Source organism: Podarcis gaigeae (assembly GCF_964106915.1).
Source record: "Podarcis gaigeae genome assembly, chromosome: 6".
Classification (NCBI taxonomy): Eukaryota; Metazoa; Chordata; class Lepidosauria; order Squamata; family Lacertidae; genus Podarcis; species Podarcis gaigeae.
The window spans coordinates 97,728,592-97,743,096 of record NC_139682.1 but is presented as its reverse complement, the minus strand read 5'-3'; the positions used below and the strand labels follow the sequence as shown (position 1 = coordinate 97,743,096).

The following is a 14,505-nucleotide window of genomic DNA, read 5'->3' as shown; positions in this document are numbered from 1 at the left end:
ATTAAATTTTCTTTTACAAATTGATCAACACAACCATGTTCTCAAATTTCCAGTTTTTGTACTTCCACCAGCTCCTCCAACAATCATCCATATTTTCTATTTGTTATGCATTTTCGATATATTATATTGCCAGTTAATATTATCCTTTCATCTCTATTTCTTTTTACAATACACCTTTAACTATCACAAAGCCTCTTTAAAACCGACTAACGTTGTCTGTTCATCACATATAATCCATAGCATTTTAGTGCAAGTTATTATCATATGTGTTAGTCCCACAATGAAATAGTACCCAACTGGCCCTGAAAGTTATAGTCTGACAATCTCAGTGTAATCAAGGGGGACAATTAAGAGCTATGTTCTGTCTAACTAACCTTTTGGAGTTCAGTTAGTGTCTCAGCAAGCATACAGGTAGGGGTGACTGAGTAGGCATCATGTGCTTACCTTTGAAAAGGCTTTCAGTAAAGCCCTCCCCCTCAAGATGGAATTCTGAATTGAAAAAAGCAACTCATTTCACATTTAATAATGATTCTACCTCATCTCCACATTGCAAAACAACATGTGGACCAAAACAGAGCCATCCTTCCAGATTTCTGCTTCTTTGAATTTTGAAATGCAGATCAATGGCATGGAACAACTCCCCTGACATGATAGAGGAATATAGAACTATGCCTGGTGTAGAGAAAGTGGATAGGGATAAATTTATATCCCTCTCAAAATACTAGAACTCACAGCCATCCAATTAATCTGAATGTTGGAAGGTTCAGACAGACAAACGGGTGTGCTTCTTCATACGCTGAATAGTTAAACTATGGAATTCATAACCACGAGAGGGAGGGAGAGCCACCAATTGGCTGGCTTTCAAAGAGGATTTGGAGACTCCTTGGTTTCTTCAGCTTCTGACTCTGCACTGCTTTCTCCCATAACCTCTCCCTGCTCACGACGACGACACCGCAGTCTGCTCCCTCTTCTTCCTCTGACCACTCATTGTAGTCCTATTATCACAGTGTAAGGCACAGTGTAAAGTTTTATATATACCTATTGTGATGGGATGATGAGCTGCTTGTGCGTAAAAGCTTAGTCCCTCAGAGTTTGGCCTGATTATCAAAGCTCTGTCTATAGCGGAGCCCCTTAAGCATGACTCCCTCAATCGCTGGCAGAATCCGACAGTGGGCGTTTGCAGAATCTCTTCCAACATAAAAGCTCCTTAACGGAAACGCGTCTTCTGGATTCTCGGCGCGACAGTTTCCGGCGAGGGGTGGGTGTCCCTATAGGAGGTCCTGAAACTTCCCCACTGTTTTCGCTGGAAGTGTCCCTGAGCCATCCCTCCGACTCACTTTCCCTCGGAGCTCCTTCTCTCCCCCTGCTGGTTCCCTCCTCTGCTGCTAAGTCTCTCCTAGCCTCCGTGAGCCCTTCCACCACCTGCCCTTCCGATGGCAGTTCCCTGACACCTATATACTCTTTTTTCATTTTTTTTATTAATTTCCCCCCCCCCAAAAAAATTAAACAAACAAACATCTCTACTGTATTTAAACCAATCTTAGTAACATTGTTAAGTGGCTTCCTCAAATCCCCCTAGTTGAATTTCAGTGTATATCATTATAACAGTTTTCCAAAACCAATTTTCTCATAAAATTAACTTAATCACTTAACATCTTGCTTTCTTTCTATTTTAACTTTAAACATATTAAACTCTAACATTACATGTTTAAATCCTAAGCCTATCTGGTATTTACAAGCTTTTCCAATTAAATTATCTTAACATATTTAACTAAATGGTCTTTGAATTTCATCCATTCCTCCTGGTTCTCCTCCTCCTTCTGGTCGCGGACTCTTCCAGTCAGGTCGGCCAGCTCCGAAAAATCCATCATCTTCATCTGCCATTCCTCCACTGTAGGGACTTCTTGTGCTTTCCAATTCTTAGCTAACAAAATTCTTGCCGCAGTTGTGGCATACAAAAACAGTTTAACATCTTTCTTGGGCAATTCCAAACCTGTTATTCCAAGAGGAAAGGCCTCTGGTTTCTTAATAAATGTATATTTCAACATTTTTTTCAATTCATTATAAATCTTCTCCCAGAAGTCTTTCACCTTGGGGCAGGTCCGCCACATATGATAAAAGGTACCCATCTTTTCTTTATATTTCCAGCATAGATTATCACTGTTGTGATAAATCTTTGCTAATTTTACAGGGGTTAAAAATTTTACAGGGACCCCTGACCATTTGGTCCAGTCGTGGCTGACTCTGGGGTTGCGGCGCTCATCTTGCTTTATTGTACCTATTTATCTACTTGCACTTTGGCGTGCTTTCAAACTGCTAGGTGGGCAGGAGCTGGGACTGAGCAACAGGAGCTCACCCCGTCGCAGGGATTCAAACCGCTGATCTTCTGATCAGCAAGTCCTAGGCTCTGTGGGAGCCTACAGCACCACCCGCGTCTCATTTTACACAGCACCACCCGCGTCTCATTTTACAAGGGCTAAGTACCATCTATACATCATTTATACATCATTTATACATCATTTACATAATATTTTCCTTTAACACCATGCATGCAGTGAACGTGACCCCTTTCCTCCACAATCTTTCCCAGTCTTCAAACATTATATTGTGTCCCACGTCTCTTGTCCAATCTATCATCACTGATTTAACTTGCTCATCTTTTGTCTGCCATTCCAACAATAAATTATACATTTTAGACAAATTTTTAACTTTAGAGTCCAACAACTCCGTTTCCAACTTAGTTTTTTCCGAAGCAAAACCATTTTTCTTATCTAATTTATACAATTCATTGATCTGGTGATAATGTAACTGTGGAGATCACACAGGGCCCCCGGACGTTTCACAGTCTATTGACCCTGTGCCACCACTGCGGTTGCTTTCTTCGCTGCCACCACCCCGCTTCTCACGGGGACACACCGAGTCCAGACAGTTGTTAACATAAACAAATAATCAAGTTTATTTTTAAGTGCAGGAATAAGCGTATGGTTTCGGTTTATTTTTCTCTTGTCAGTTTCTTAAATCTTAGTATCTTAGTATCTGTATCCTCTAGTTGTATCCATTCCTTAATACAGCAGAGCGCTGGTGCTTCAAAATAGATCTTCAAATCTGGCAGGGAGAATCTCCCTCTTTCTTTTGAATCCGTTAGTAGTTTATACTTAATTCTGGGTTTTTCCCCCTGCCAGATAAATCTAGATAAAACTTTCTGCCATTCTTCAAAACATTTCACACTGTCAATAATTGGGAGGGCTTGAAACAAAAACAACATCTTTGACAATAAATTCATTGATCACCAAAATTAATGACAATTTAATGACCACCCATTAATGACAATCTTAAATTCGACCTAATCTCCAGATCTCTCTTAATTTCATTTCATAATTTCTCATAGTTATCTTTATATAAGTTCAAATTTTCCTCCGACAACTTAACTTCCAGATATTTAACTTTTTTCACAAAGACTAGGTCCATCTTTTCTTGTAGTAATTTTCTTTCCTCCTTTTCTAGATTGTTCTCTAATACTTTGGTTTTGCTCTTGTTTATTATATTTCCATTGCTATAGCAACTTAACATTTCAGGGACACAAAATCCCACAAACGTGAAATATAGATAAATCTGGAAAGGACTCTCTTCTGAGTTTTAGACATTTGTTTTGAAAAATAAAATAATCAATTCCCTCACTTCCAGGGACCAATTTTTTGTTTAAAAGAGAAAAATGTTTCTACAATTTTCTGTGATCTTATGCATAACAGCAGAGACAAAGCACCAATTTAAAACCCTCAAACCTATTCTGAGACCAAATGACTTTTATAACCATGTAAAATCCAAGTTTGTACCCAGATGTCTATGTCTGTCTCTTTTTCCTTCCTTTCAAAAAGACTTTACTGAGATAGAATTTCTATAAAACAATAAAGCTACAATCTTAGCAGATTATTTTTTTAAAAGGGATAATTGGATTTTAAAATGAGATAACAAAAACAGTCATGATCACATTACAATAGGACACAGTTTATTTTTGAAAGGGCAAAAATATTTTTTCAGGGAATAAGCAGATTAGCAAAGGACCAATTCTGATGTAATGTTTGGCTCACATGTCATGACTTCTTGAAGTGATCATGAACACAGACGATGCATAGCTAACTAACTTGCCAGAAGAATCCTCAAGAAAATTATAACCTATTTGTGAGCTGTGGGTCCCAGTGATAAAATCTATAAATGCAATATTTACTAAGAGTAATATTTACTTTTAATTTATGGTTTTCCCAGTAGTGATGTATGGAAGTGAGAGCTGGACCATAAAGAAGGCTGATCGCCGAAGAATTGATGCTTTTGAATTCTGGTGCTGGAGGAGACTCTTGAGAGTCCCATGGACTGCAAGAAGATCAAACCTCTCCATTCTGAAGGAAATCAGCCCTGAGGGCTCACTGGAAGGACAGAGACTGAAGCTGAGGCTCCAAGACTTTGGCCACCTCATGAGAAGAGAAGACTCCCTGGAAAAGACCCTGATGTTGGGAAAGATGGAGGGCACAAGGAGAAGAGGACGAGATGGTTGGACAGTGTTCTCGAAGCTACCAGCATGAGTTTGACCAAACTGTGGGAGGCAGTGGAAGATAGGAGTGCCTGGCGTGCTCTGCTCCAGGGGGTCACAAAGAGTTGGACACAACTAAACGAATAAACAACAACAACATTTACTATCTCAGGTCTGACTGAAGGCTGATTTACTCATTACAAAATCTTTACCAAGAAAGGACTTTGTTGCATAAATTAATGGGTGATCTGTTTGAAGTCTGTTGCACATGGGTTTGTTAAATTTGTTATGTGAATAAGTTTCAACATATGCATTCAAGAAGAATGTGAAGAAATCATCAAAGTAAGAGTTAAGAGGTACAGTCCTCACGCTCTGAGACTTCAGTTTTGAATTTAATCCCACAGCAAGGCATTGCACTGAAAGAATACCCCTATGTGATTTGAAAAACAGATTCTGTATATTATTAGTAGTATGAAATAATTCAAATCACACTATCAACATAACAGTTGCCAGTACATCAGGCACAAGCCTGCTTTAGATCAATAATATATTCACCTGTTACTTTTTTCTCCAGCTGCAAAGTTAAAGTTGGATGCACATGTACTTTTAGCATTTGAATAGCGGCCTTTTCTGGAACAGACACACAGATTGGGAAACTGATAAAGCTAAGAAAACATCACTCCCTGCCATTCAACTATTGTACAGCATTGTGTAAATGTTTACAACACTCTTATATATACTCTGTGCAAGTATTATTTTAGAGGGGGAGTGTTATATCTGTAGTGGAAGGATACCAAGGAGTGAGGAACCCTAATACTAAACCTCTGAGTTGTTAATTTGTTAGGATGTCACAGTTCCCTCACGAGGGTGGAGATATGGGAGGGAAGATAATGGGTCGTATCTAATGTTTGTCCTAGTCAGAGTAGACCCACTGAAATTAAGGAACATGACTAACAATTCCATTAATTTCAATGGGCTTACTCTGAGTAAAACTTAGTTGTACATGACCCATTGTAAAGTGGGCCTGCACATAATCAGGCTTTTGTAGGAAGAACCCAGATACCAAGGAAACCAGAGGGTGAGGGGAGATCGCTTACTATTCTGCTGCACAAGACTGACTAGCTCCTATGATAAGATGCAATGACTTCAGAGAGCAAAGCAGAATAAAGCATAGCTTGGCCTGATGTAGAAAATGGCCAGTTTGGCAACTATTTTAGAGAAGGAATTCAGCTTATTGTTTTGTTCCACCAGCTGCTCCAAAACCATTTACTGTACAAAGTTGCATGATCCATATCCAACTCCGTCTTCGTTGAGAAGTAAAAGTCAGACAAAAATCTCTTCTTGCTTGCTGACACGCACACACAAGCCTTTTTCTGACTTTGTTATAAAATACTGAAAAGCATGAGTTTGGAATGAGTGGAATATTTCATTCCACTGCTTTCTAAGATAACATTCTTCTCTTCCAATGGGACTCCATGTATTTATTCACTTCAGTCCACTCTCTAAATAATAGTATTTGTTACTGGGATTTAATTTAAAAAATAGAAACCAGGCTACTTTTGCATTATCCTAGTGAATCTCTCTTGGGAAATAATGTTCACTGCTGAGCAATTCCTACTCAGTACTGAGTTGCAAAACTAAATACATCAGCTGTGATTATTTCTCTTTTACCATTCAGGCTTGGTGGCTCAGTTCTTCAGAGCCAAGACATACTTCCCCACCCTCCTGAGCAGAGCGGAACAAATGGCACCCTTAGCCCCAATTATTATATACCAGGACAGTGTCTACAGCAGGATGGGAAACATGCCCAGCTCCCACCAGCCCCAGGAAGCATGGCCAATGGTGAGGGATGGTGGGGACTCAGGTCCAAAAGCCTCGGAAGTAGTTCCCCCACCCCTGCCTCAGAGTGTAACTTTAGCGCGAGACAAGGAGATAAAGTGCCGAAATCTGACTACTTTTATAGACTGTTGCATTCACCCATTTCTTGGAGAAGTTCCAATGTCCAGAAAGTACTCAGGTTTGGTTCCCTCCAGAAGGAGCTCACTGGGGGCTAACTGGCCTTTTGCAATTTCTGCGTCTATTTGCAGATACAGGCTGAGTATAGGTGGAACTGCAGCTTAAAAGAGAGCTGAAAGCCCACTGCCCTCACATCAGATCTCCAGGAAGATAGCCAGCACCCTAAGAAGTGTACAGAGCCAAAGCTCAGTGATCCATGTATTTTTACTACTGTTGCACGCCACCCTAATCTCCAAGTGCTGCAAGATTACGGGGGTTCCAGGCGCTTACACAGGGTTTGTGTTTCCTACTGGAAATGAGGCACAGTGGAGACTGTGGTGTCTTCGTGATATATGGTTTATTTACACATATATGTGCTCCAACCCTCTCTCCAGCTTGCTGCCTTTATCAGCCTGCAACATTTTTTCTTCTAGGTCACATCATAGCCAACCCTAAAAAAAACCTCTACCTCAAACTCTGCCTTTGTCTTCTAACTAACTCTGAGTCTGGCCCAGAACCTGTACTTTCTTAATGTTCTCTTAATGGCCCATCTCCTAGGCCATCTCCTGAGCATGGTAAACTGGGTCCAGGGCTTAAGGGTCTGGCATCCAGTTTAACTCTCTAAGCCTTGTTTCAATTCTAACACCTACCGGACACAGGAATGTAGGGGAGTCTGACACCCACAAACACTATGTATCTAACTAAAGACTTATACACGTGATATTTTTGCATTTTACTAGCTCCTGGTCCTCCAGAGCCTCAGTCCCAAGATACTCTACCAAAGCTATGCTCCTCTCCTCAAGCCACACCCCATCCCAGTCCTACTCCACTCTTTTGCCTGACAACAAAGTGTCCTTGAACTGCAGTCATGTCTGTAGCTTGCCTTGAGAGATAGGGCTTTGTGGGAGCCTCTGGCTTTTGTATGGCTGGAATGTAGCTTACTACAAGTGGTGGCCATTTTAGGTGCATTCAAATGACACACAAACACGGACATACAGGTCGTTTTGGAACTGGAAAAGGGAAGAATGGGGGCAGAACAGGGTGAGGTAACATGTTCCACCAACATGCACAGGGGCCAGGAATGGAACCCCCATGCAAAATGGTTGTCATTTGTATACTAAAGTATTACATTTCTTGTTCCACTCAGTTCTGCTTCTCCCCCCCTCCCACCTAAAAGTTCCTTGTGACAGAATGTGGCCCTTGAGGTGAAACCTGTTCCCCATCACTGCTTTAGAGCTATTTTTGGATATTAATTGGCCTGTTGGTAAGCTTTTGTGATAATTTTTTTGAAAAATTATATCTTTAATTCATGCTGGCTAAGGAGAACATTTTATTACATTGCTGGCATCATTTAAGCACCACTGCACCATATACACACGAGTATATAGCATGCAGAGAGCCAAAATATGAACTCATGATATTCTGATTGAGGCAGACCATGATGAGGCCTTGGTTTTGGAATGTGTGAGATACTTTTCTTTCTCCTTTCTTTTAAGTCTTGACAGATAAAATAACCCAGCAACTACCAAATGTGTCCTGGGAAAATCTGGCATAGCTAATAATAATAGGGTTCATACAAGATTAAAATAAATCATATTTTGCTTACGACATTCTTAGCTGTCCAAAACTCCAAGTTCTACATCTGTCACTATTCTTTTTATTTAAGTCTTCCTTTCACAGCAGCCTCATTCATTGCATGTCCCATCCTAACTCCAACACACATGCACATGCAGTCTGCCAAGGCCATGGCAAATGGGAGGAGCTATAAGACTTTCAGGATTGGGCCCAAAGGTGCAGGCCTACAGTCCTTGTTGCCACACACAGGTCATGTGTGAAAAGGTCTCCTGCAGCTTGAGAAGCCAGAAGGCAGGAGAATATTCCATCCGCCACATTCCACAGCAATACAGACATGGAGACACTGTTACCAGTTCTGCTACCAAGTTTGTGCAGGCACGCTTATGCTTAAATATACATGAGAGATAAAAGGAGCCAGTTAGACGGTGGCAACATCTGCCAAAATCTTAGCTGAGACAACAGACATACAGCAGGCATCCCAAGCTACCTTTAAAACTGCCTTTCTGAATCACAAGGTATTCCTAATAGCTGATGAGAAATCCAGAGCCTATCTTTTTAAAAGTATTTCACATACAGCAATTAGGCTCTTCTTAAAAAGAAAAGAAAAAAAGGGGGGAGGGGACTTTCTCTTGTACAACCCAAGTGAAGCATTTATGTTCTGTCCTTTTTTTAAGAAACAAATCTGCATTCATTTCATTTATAACAGCACATGTTTTTGCACTGTGCTTTTTCCATAGGCGTTCTTCAGATGCTTTAGACAGAGCAACAACTGCATCCAGGTGTCTTCGGCTTCTTGCACACAACAAGCCATGTTGGTAGTTTTAAATACCTGGGCATTTACATCTCTGAGGACCTCTCATGGACTGCAAATATTAATATGGTTGTGAGGAAGGTGCAGGGGAGGTTGTATTTCCTGAGAATGCTCAGGGGATTGAATCTATCTCAGCACCTACTTCTGTCCTATTATCACAGTACCATTGAGAGTGTCTTAACCTATAGTATATTATCGTGGTATGGGAGCAGCTCTGAAATGGATAAAAAAGCTTTACAGAGAATAATTAAAATTGCCCAGAATGTTATTGGGCTCCAACTACCAACCCTGGATGAGATCTTCACGTCTCGCAGCTTGAAGAAGTCACACAATATCCTGAGAGATCCCACCCATCCTGCTCACAACCTCTTTGAACTGTTGCCCTCGGGCAGAAGATACAGGACAATGAAAACACGAACCACACGCCTTCTGAATAGTTTCTATCCAAGAGCTCTGATTGCACTAAATAATGATCTCAGGGCCAGTTGTAAGAAATAGCAAGCAGTGAGTAGTAAGGAATGAGATAGGTTTTAGGTTATGCTATGCTTCTAATAGGTTATGTTATATTCTGGATTATGTTATGTTCTAATAGATTATGTCTGAATAGGATGAGAGTGTTGGAGATACGTGCGAATGTGTATGTGAATCCGGTCTTGGGTGTTTGATTTTCGTTGTTGTGTATACTGTGTATATACGGACAATGACAATAAATTTATCATCATCAACAGCCCCGCCCTATGCATCTGCCCAGACCTGGAGGTTACTGACTGAACTGTTAGCACTTCTTGCACCTCTTTGGAACTCTTTATCAGTGGCGTAGCGTGGGGGGTGCAGGGGGGGCCGGCCGCACCAGCGCAACATCTGGGGGTTAGGGTTAGGGGGCGCAAATCCATGGGTTAGGGGGTGCAAATTACTTGCCTTGCCCCGGGTGCTGACAACCCACGCTACGCCACTGCTCTTTATCAAAGAAGCAGAAAGCTACATCAGAAAATAAACTAGGCTTTCCATACATCCTGAAACTTCCGGACATGCCAGGAAACTGGACTCCTAAAATGGCGCCCTGAGGGAAAATTTGAATTTTAAGAGATGTCAGAAATTTCCTGTATGTATTTTCTGCTGAGCAGTGAAAGGAATGCCCCCTCCTTACGTGGAAGACCCCAAGTGCGCTAGCGCCCCCCACCTCCCCCTGCACTGCAGCCCCAACTGAGGAGGGGAGCATGGAGGACAGTGGAAAGAGGGTGAGAGCAGGCCCAAGCGCCCGCCAGCTACCTGGAGAGGAAAATAAAGACACCTCGGTTATCCTCCCCCCACCTTCCTCCCCCCTTGAGAGCCGCTGCGTTACTTTCTCAAAGGACAATAGCTCCCCTTTCCAGGATGCAGAGCCTGTGGCCACTTGCTCAGGAGCAGGTCCAAAGGAACTTGCCTCCTCAGTCCCACCCCCTCCCCCCTGGTGGGAAAGAATGAAAATTAAATAAATAAATAAAGTTGAAGTTGAAAAATTTCAGGTTCAACAATTTTGGGGGTGTCAGGAATGTTATTTTTTAAAATATGGCAAGCCTAAATAAATCTCTGAAACAGAACAATGAGATGGGGGGGGTGGAGACAGCAAAACTGACACTCTACAAGACACGGGTTAGCTTGTGACTCTCCCATTGATATGTATTGCACAAGCCCACGTCCACCTTGGTGAAACCATCTTTCCTTAATGCAAAAACAAAACAAAAAATTGAAAAATAAATGAAAGAAACAATTAAATGCTTCCATGAGCTCATAGTACCCATCAACAGAGGGTGGCTGTTACATCCACCACAATTCCCTGCTTTGGCATTCCTTCCTTCTAATTGGACTCTGTGAGCACAGATAATTTTGTTTCATCTATGCATGAGATGTGATGAAATCCTTTGACTACTCTCCAACAAGAGAAACATGGAACTGTTAGCTCTAAAAGGAGGCTGCTTGTTGTTTCTCTGCAAGAGTGACTACAGTGGTACCTCGGGTTAAGAACTTAATTCGTTCTGGAGGTCCGTTCTTAACCTGAAACTGTTCTTAACCTGAAGACCACTTTAGCTAATGGGGCCTCCAGCTGCTGCCGTGCCGCCAGAGCACGATTTCTGTTCTCATCCTGAAGCAAAGTTCTTAACCCGAGGTACTATATCTGGGTTAGCGGAGTCTCTAACCTGAAGCATCTGTAGCCTGAAGCATATGTAACCCAAGGTACCACTGTATTCTAGGGTTTTCTCCTTCCATTGGAAGGCACAACCAGAACTGTGAATTGCAGGGACAGGAAGTGAGCTATTCTCAAGGAAGGTCAGGCTTATACTTTTAACCGCTAAAACTATTTGGGTGTAAGAGTAAAATGTGGCTCAAATTTTAAGAAAATAAAATTTCTTCAGCTATTTGGAAATTTTGGGACACACTGCTCACAGTACAATCCTATCATCAGCTTATGTCAGCTGGATAAGGCTAGGATTCATTAGCCAGAAATAAGCTCCTGCCTTAAGCAGCAATTGCTGTGGAGGCAGAAAGCAATGGCAAGGGATTGGAGGACAAAGCTCTGTGTTTCGTGGTCTATTTCCTCTAAGCTAGCCTGCTGTCCTCAGATGCAGTGGAAGATGGGTGTCTGGTTACCCAGATTCAACTGCCAGTCCAATCGGCTTTTGTTCATAAAATGGATGGGAGGGAGCGCACCATCTTGTCTTCTCAGTTAGCAAAATGTCTTCAGCCAGCCCAGATAGGATTGCAACTAAATCTGATCCACTGGCATAGCTCAAAACCATGGTGGTGATAATATTACCCTAGCATCGGTTTATGATGGCACGAGTGCAACACCAATCATAATTAGGTAGGGGGAAAAGGCAAGTAGAGGGCCAAACTAAAGGAACTGTGGGGAGAGACTGAGCTGGATTGAGACCTTGCCAGACATTTTAAACCTATGCCCCTTGCTGTGACCCCAGTCTATTTGTCCTGGAAGGAAAGCTTACATTGGGGAAGGATCATGAATCTCACCATAGGCTACATCGGCAACTTGGTGATAGCAAACCTGGGCGAAAGGTCACTCAGCGATTTGTACTTTCCACCCACAGCCAAGGATGAAAAAGAAGATGGATAACACCTGTGTACTGAAGCAGTGTACCTGTCTGCAAAGTCCCAAGACACAGGAGGAACTTAAGCTTCACTCCTGCAAATGGGGTTGCACAGATGAGTCACCCTACACAGGTAAGTGGGAGGGAGAAGGCTCCTGAGCATCTTTCAACTCTCCCCACTAAGCATCCCATTAAAATAAATGGGTATACATAGCACTCAATCCATTGCCAAAGCATGTCTCACCCTCCCCTTGCATTTGGGGAACCATGTGTGCTAGCTAAGCAACTCTCGCTTGCTCAGCAGGTAGGAGCGGTGTCTTCTACAAAGGGGGTTTAGAGTAATTATGTGGTTTGCCTGCATCTAAACCCAAGCAAACCCTTACTACGCACTTGGATCTAAGGCTGAAACAGCCAGAAGTGCTGCTGACAACGGCAAGTGAGAACAACAACTCAATGCAAGACCATTCCTACAAGGACTCGATCTGCCATCAAACCTTGAATTATGATCCTTAGACGAAGGGTGGTACATAAATTTAATAAATAATTAAATAAATAATAAGTGAGCCAGCCTTTCTAATTTCCTAGCCCTGGTTAGAAGGGTTTGACAGCTGCACAAGCAAAAAACAAAACAAAACAAAATGCAATGCTGTGAGGAATATGTTGAGGAGCATATAATGTGTTTCATAGCCAGTTTAATCTTAAAGGAAAGTTAATAAAACATAATTAGGAAATAATAGTACTCATATATGAACTGCAGAAGTCTCCTATTCCAGGCACTTTATTTGTCCCATCTGAACTCCAACAGACTGGGGAGGTTTTGGTTTGAAATTTCATTGGAAGGTGGCATCTCTTGACGAGGCAAACGTAAGAACTTCATGCCCCTTCCCAGCATTCTGCTGCAATACCACTTCTGGGGAGGAGCCCAAACATCTTGAAGCAGCAAAGCAAGTGCAATTTGTGTGAACAGGGAATGCATTATTATTGGGTGGTATCAGTCATGGTAAATAATTTCACTGGGTCTACTCTGAGTAAAATTTAGATGACTGGCTATTTGTTGTTGTTGTTAAGAAGAAATTTCACAAATAAAGCCAGCAGCAAAATAACTAGATTTCAGCACCAAACCAAGCACTTCACTGTGTAACAAGCCAGACATCTCTGTGATGCGGAGAATATCAAGTTCCTCATGAGAAAATATAAGCCAACTGGGTAGGATCCCTCAGAGCAGAGTGAACTTTGATGCACCCTGAATGAAACAAGTACATGCCTGTCCACCCCGTGTGATGCAAGCACACATTTGCACACAAAAGAATTATGATGTATTCCCTGCAGACACGAACTAGGGAAAGCATTCAGCTATCTAATTATGCTTTTCCTTTCCTTATCTCCTGAGCTGTAAGGAACCCACGGCTCTGCAGCATATCCTTTGTGTCTCTACCCCATCCATCCTCTTTATGCAGTTTAGCATATTGGTCTGTGCATGCAACAAAACAAAAACTATGCATCTTTTAAAATAATCATCGGAATGCACTGCATTGCAAACGGAGCCATGTCTCTCCACACTATAACAGCCTGGAAGGAATTAAAACTGCATATTTGGTAGATTATTGCAACAAGAATGTTATCTCTATATAGTTATACAAACACACAGAAAATGGAATCAAGCTACTCACAGAGAGAACCACAGGGAAGGTCTCCATTTCCTCGATTTCATCTGACTGCATTCAAAGCCAGGGCTGCAGCAAGCAGGATCAGCAAGCTAGCAACACTTAAGACTCACATCCGCAGTACCTTAGCTAGGAGGAAGAGGGGAAGGACTGGGGATCCTCTTGCCTGGGGGCATCATCGGACCAGGTAGAGCCCTGTAAAGACCAGAGATTTATCAAGGATAACTGAAGCATTTGACATTAGGTTCTACCAGCAAATAGCCAAGGATGAAATCAGACACAGGTTACTGATCTGTTCTTGGAGACTCAAGGGAAGAAATCTCTGCCACACAGAGCATGAAAGAAACAGCATAAAATTCTGTTCTTTGTATAAATCCAGCTTTATGACATTTAGAGAACTTGCATGAAGAGATCCTAATTCATGTGCCGGGTTTTGTGGATTTTTTGGGTGGTGATGGAATGATTCGATTTTTTACCCTTCTGGTTTTTAAATAAATCCTTTAGAATTTTTTTTAAAGAAAGGAATAGAAATTTAAAATTATAAACACTGACAAATAAAAATATCTAAAACAAGTTATTAAAACATGAATAATAAATGAAACATGATAACATCAAGAAACAATTCAAAGAGCAAAGCAGACAAAAAGCATATTTTCAGAAAAACCTGCTGGAAAAGAAAGCACTCACCTGCTCGCCAAAAGGTGAGAAAAATAAAATATTGTCCCTTATGTGAATGACAAAGACCATGGCTTTCAGAAATGATATCAGTCAATCATATTCATATGGATACAGATGATTGTTGAGATACTCTGATCCAGGCCATCTAGGGTTCTAACACTTTCAGTTAAGCCT

General features: G+C 41.6%; 1 protein-coding gene across 1 annotated transcript in view; it reads right to left on the bottom strand.

Moving 5' to 3' along the window:
• The window catches only part of RGL1 (ral guanine nucleotide dissociation stimulator like 1), a 137,460-nt gene extending 123,576 nt beyond the window's left edge, over positions 1-13,884 (bottom strand). Inside the window, exon 1 of the mRNA XM_083743837.1 lies at positions 13,660-13,884. The gene's annotated coding sequence lies outside the window, so the exon portion shown is untranslated. The remainder of the gene's footprint in view (positions 1-13,659) is intronic.
• Positions 13,885-14,505: the final 621 nt, after the last annotated feature.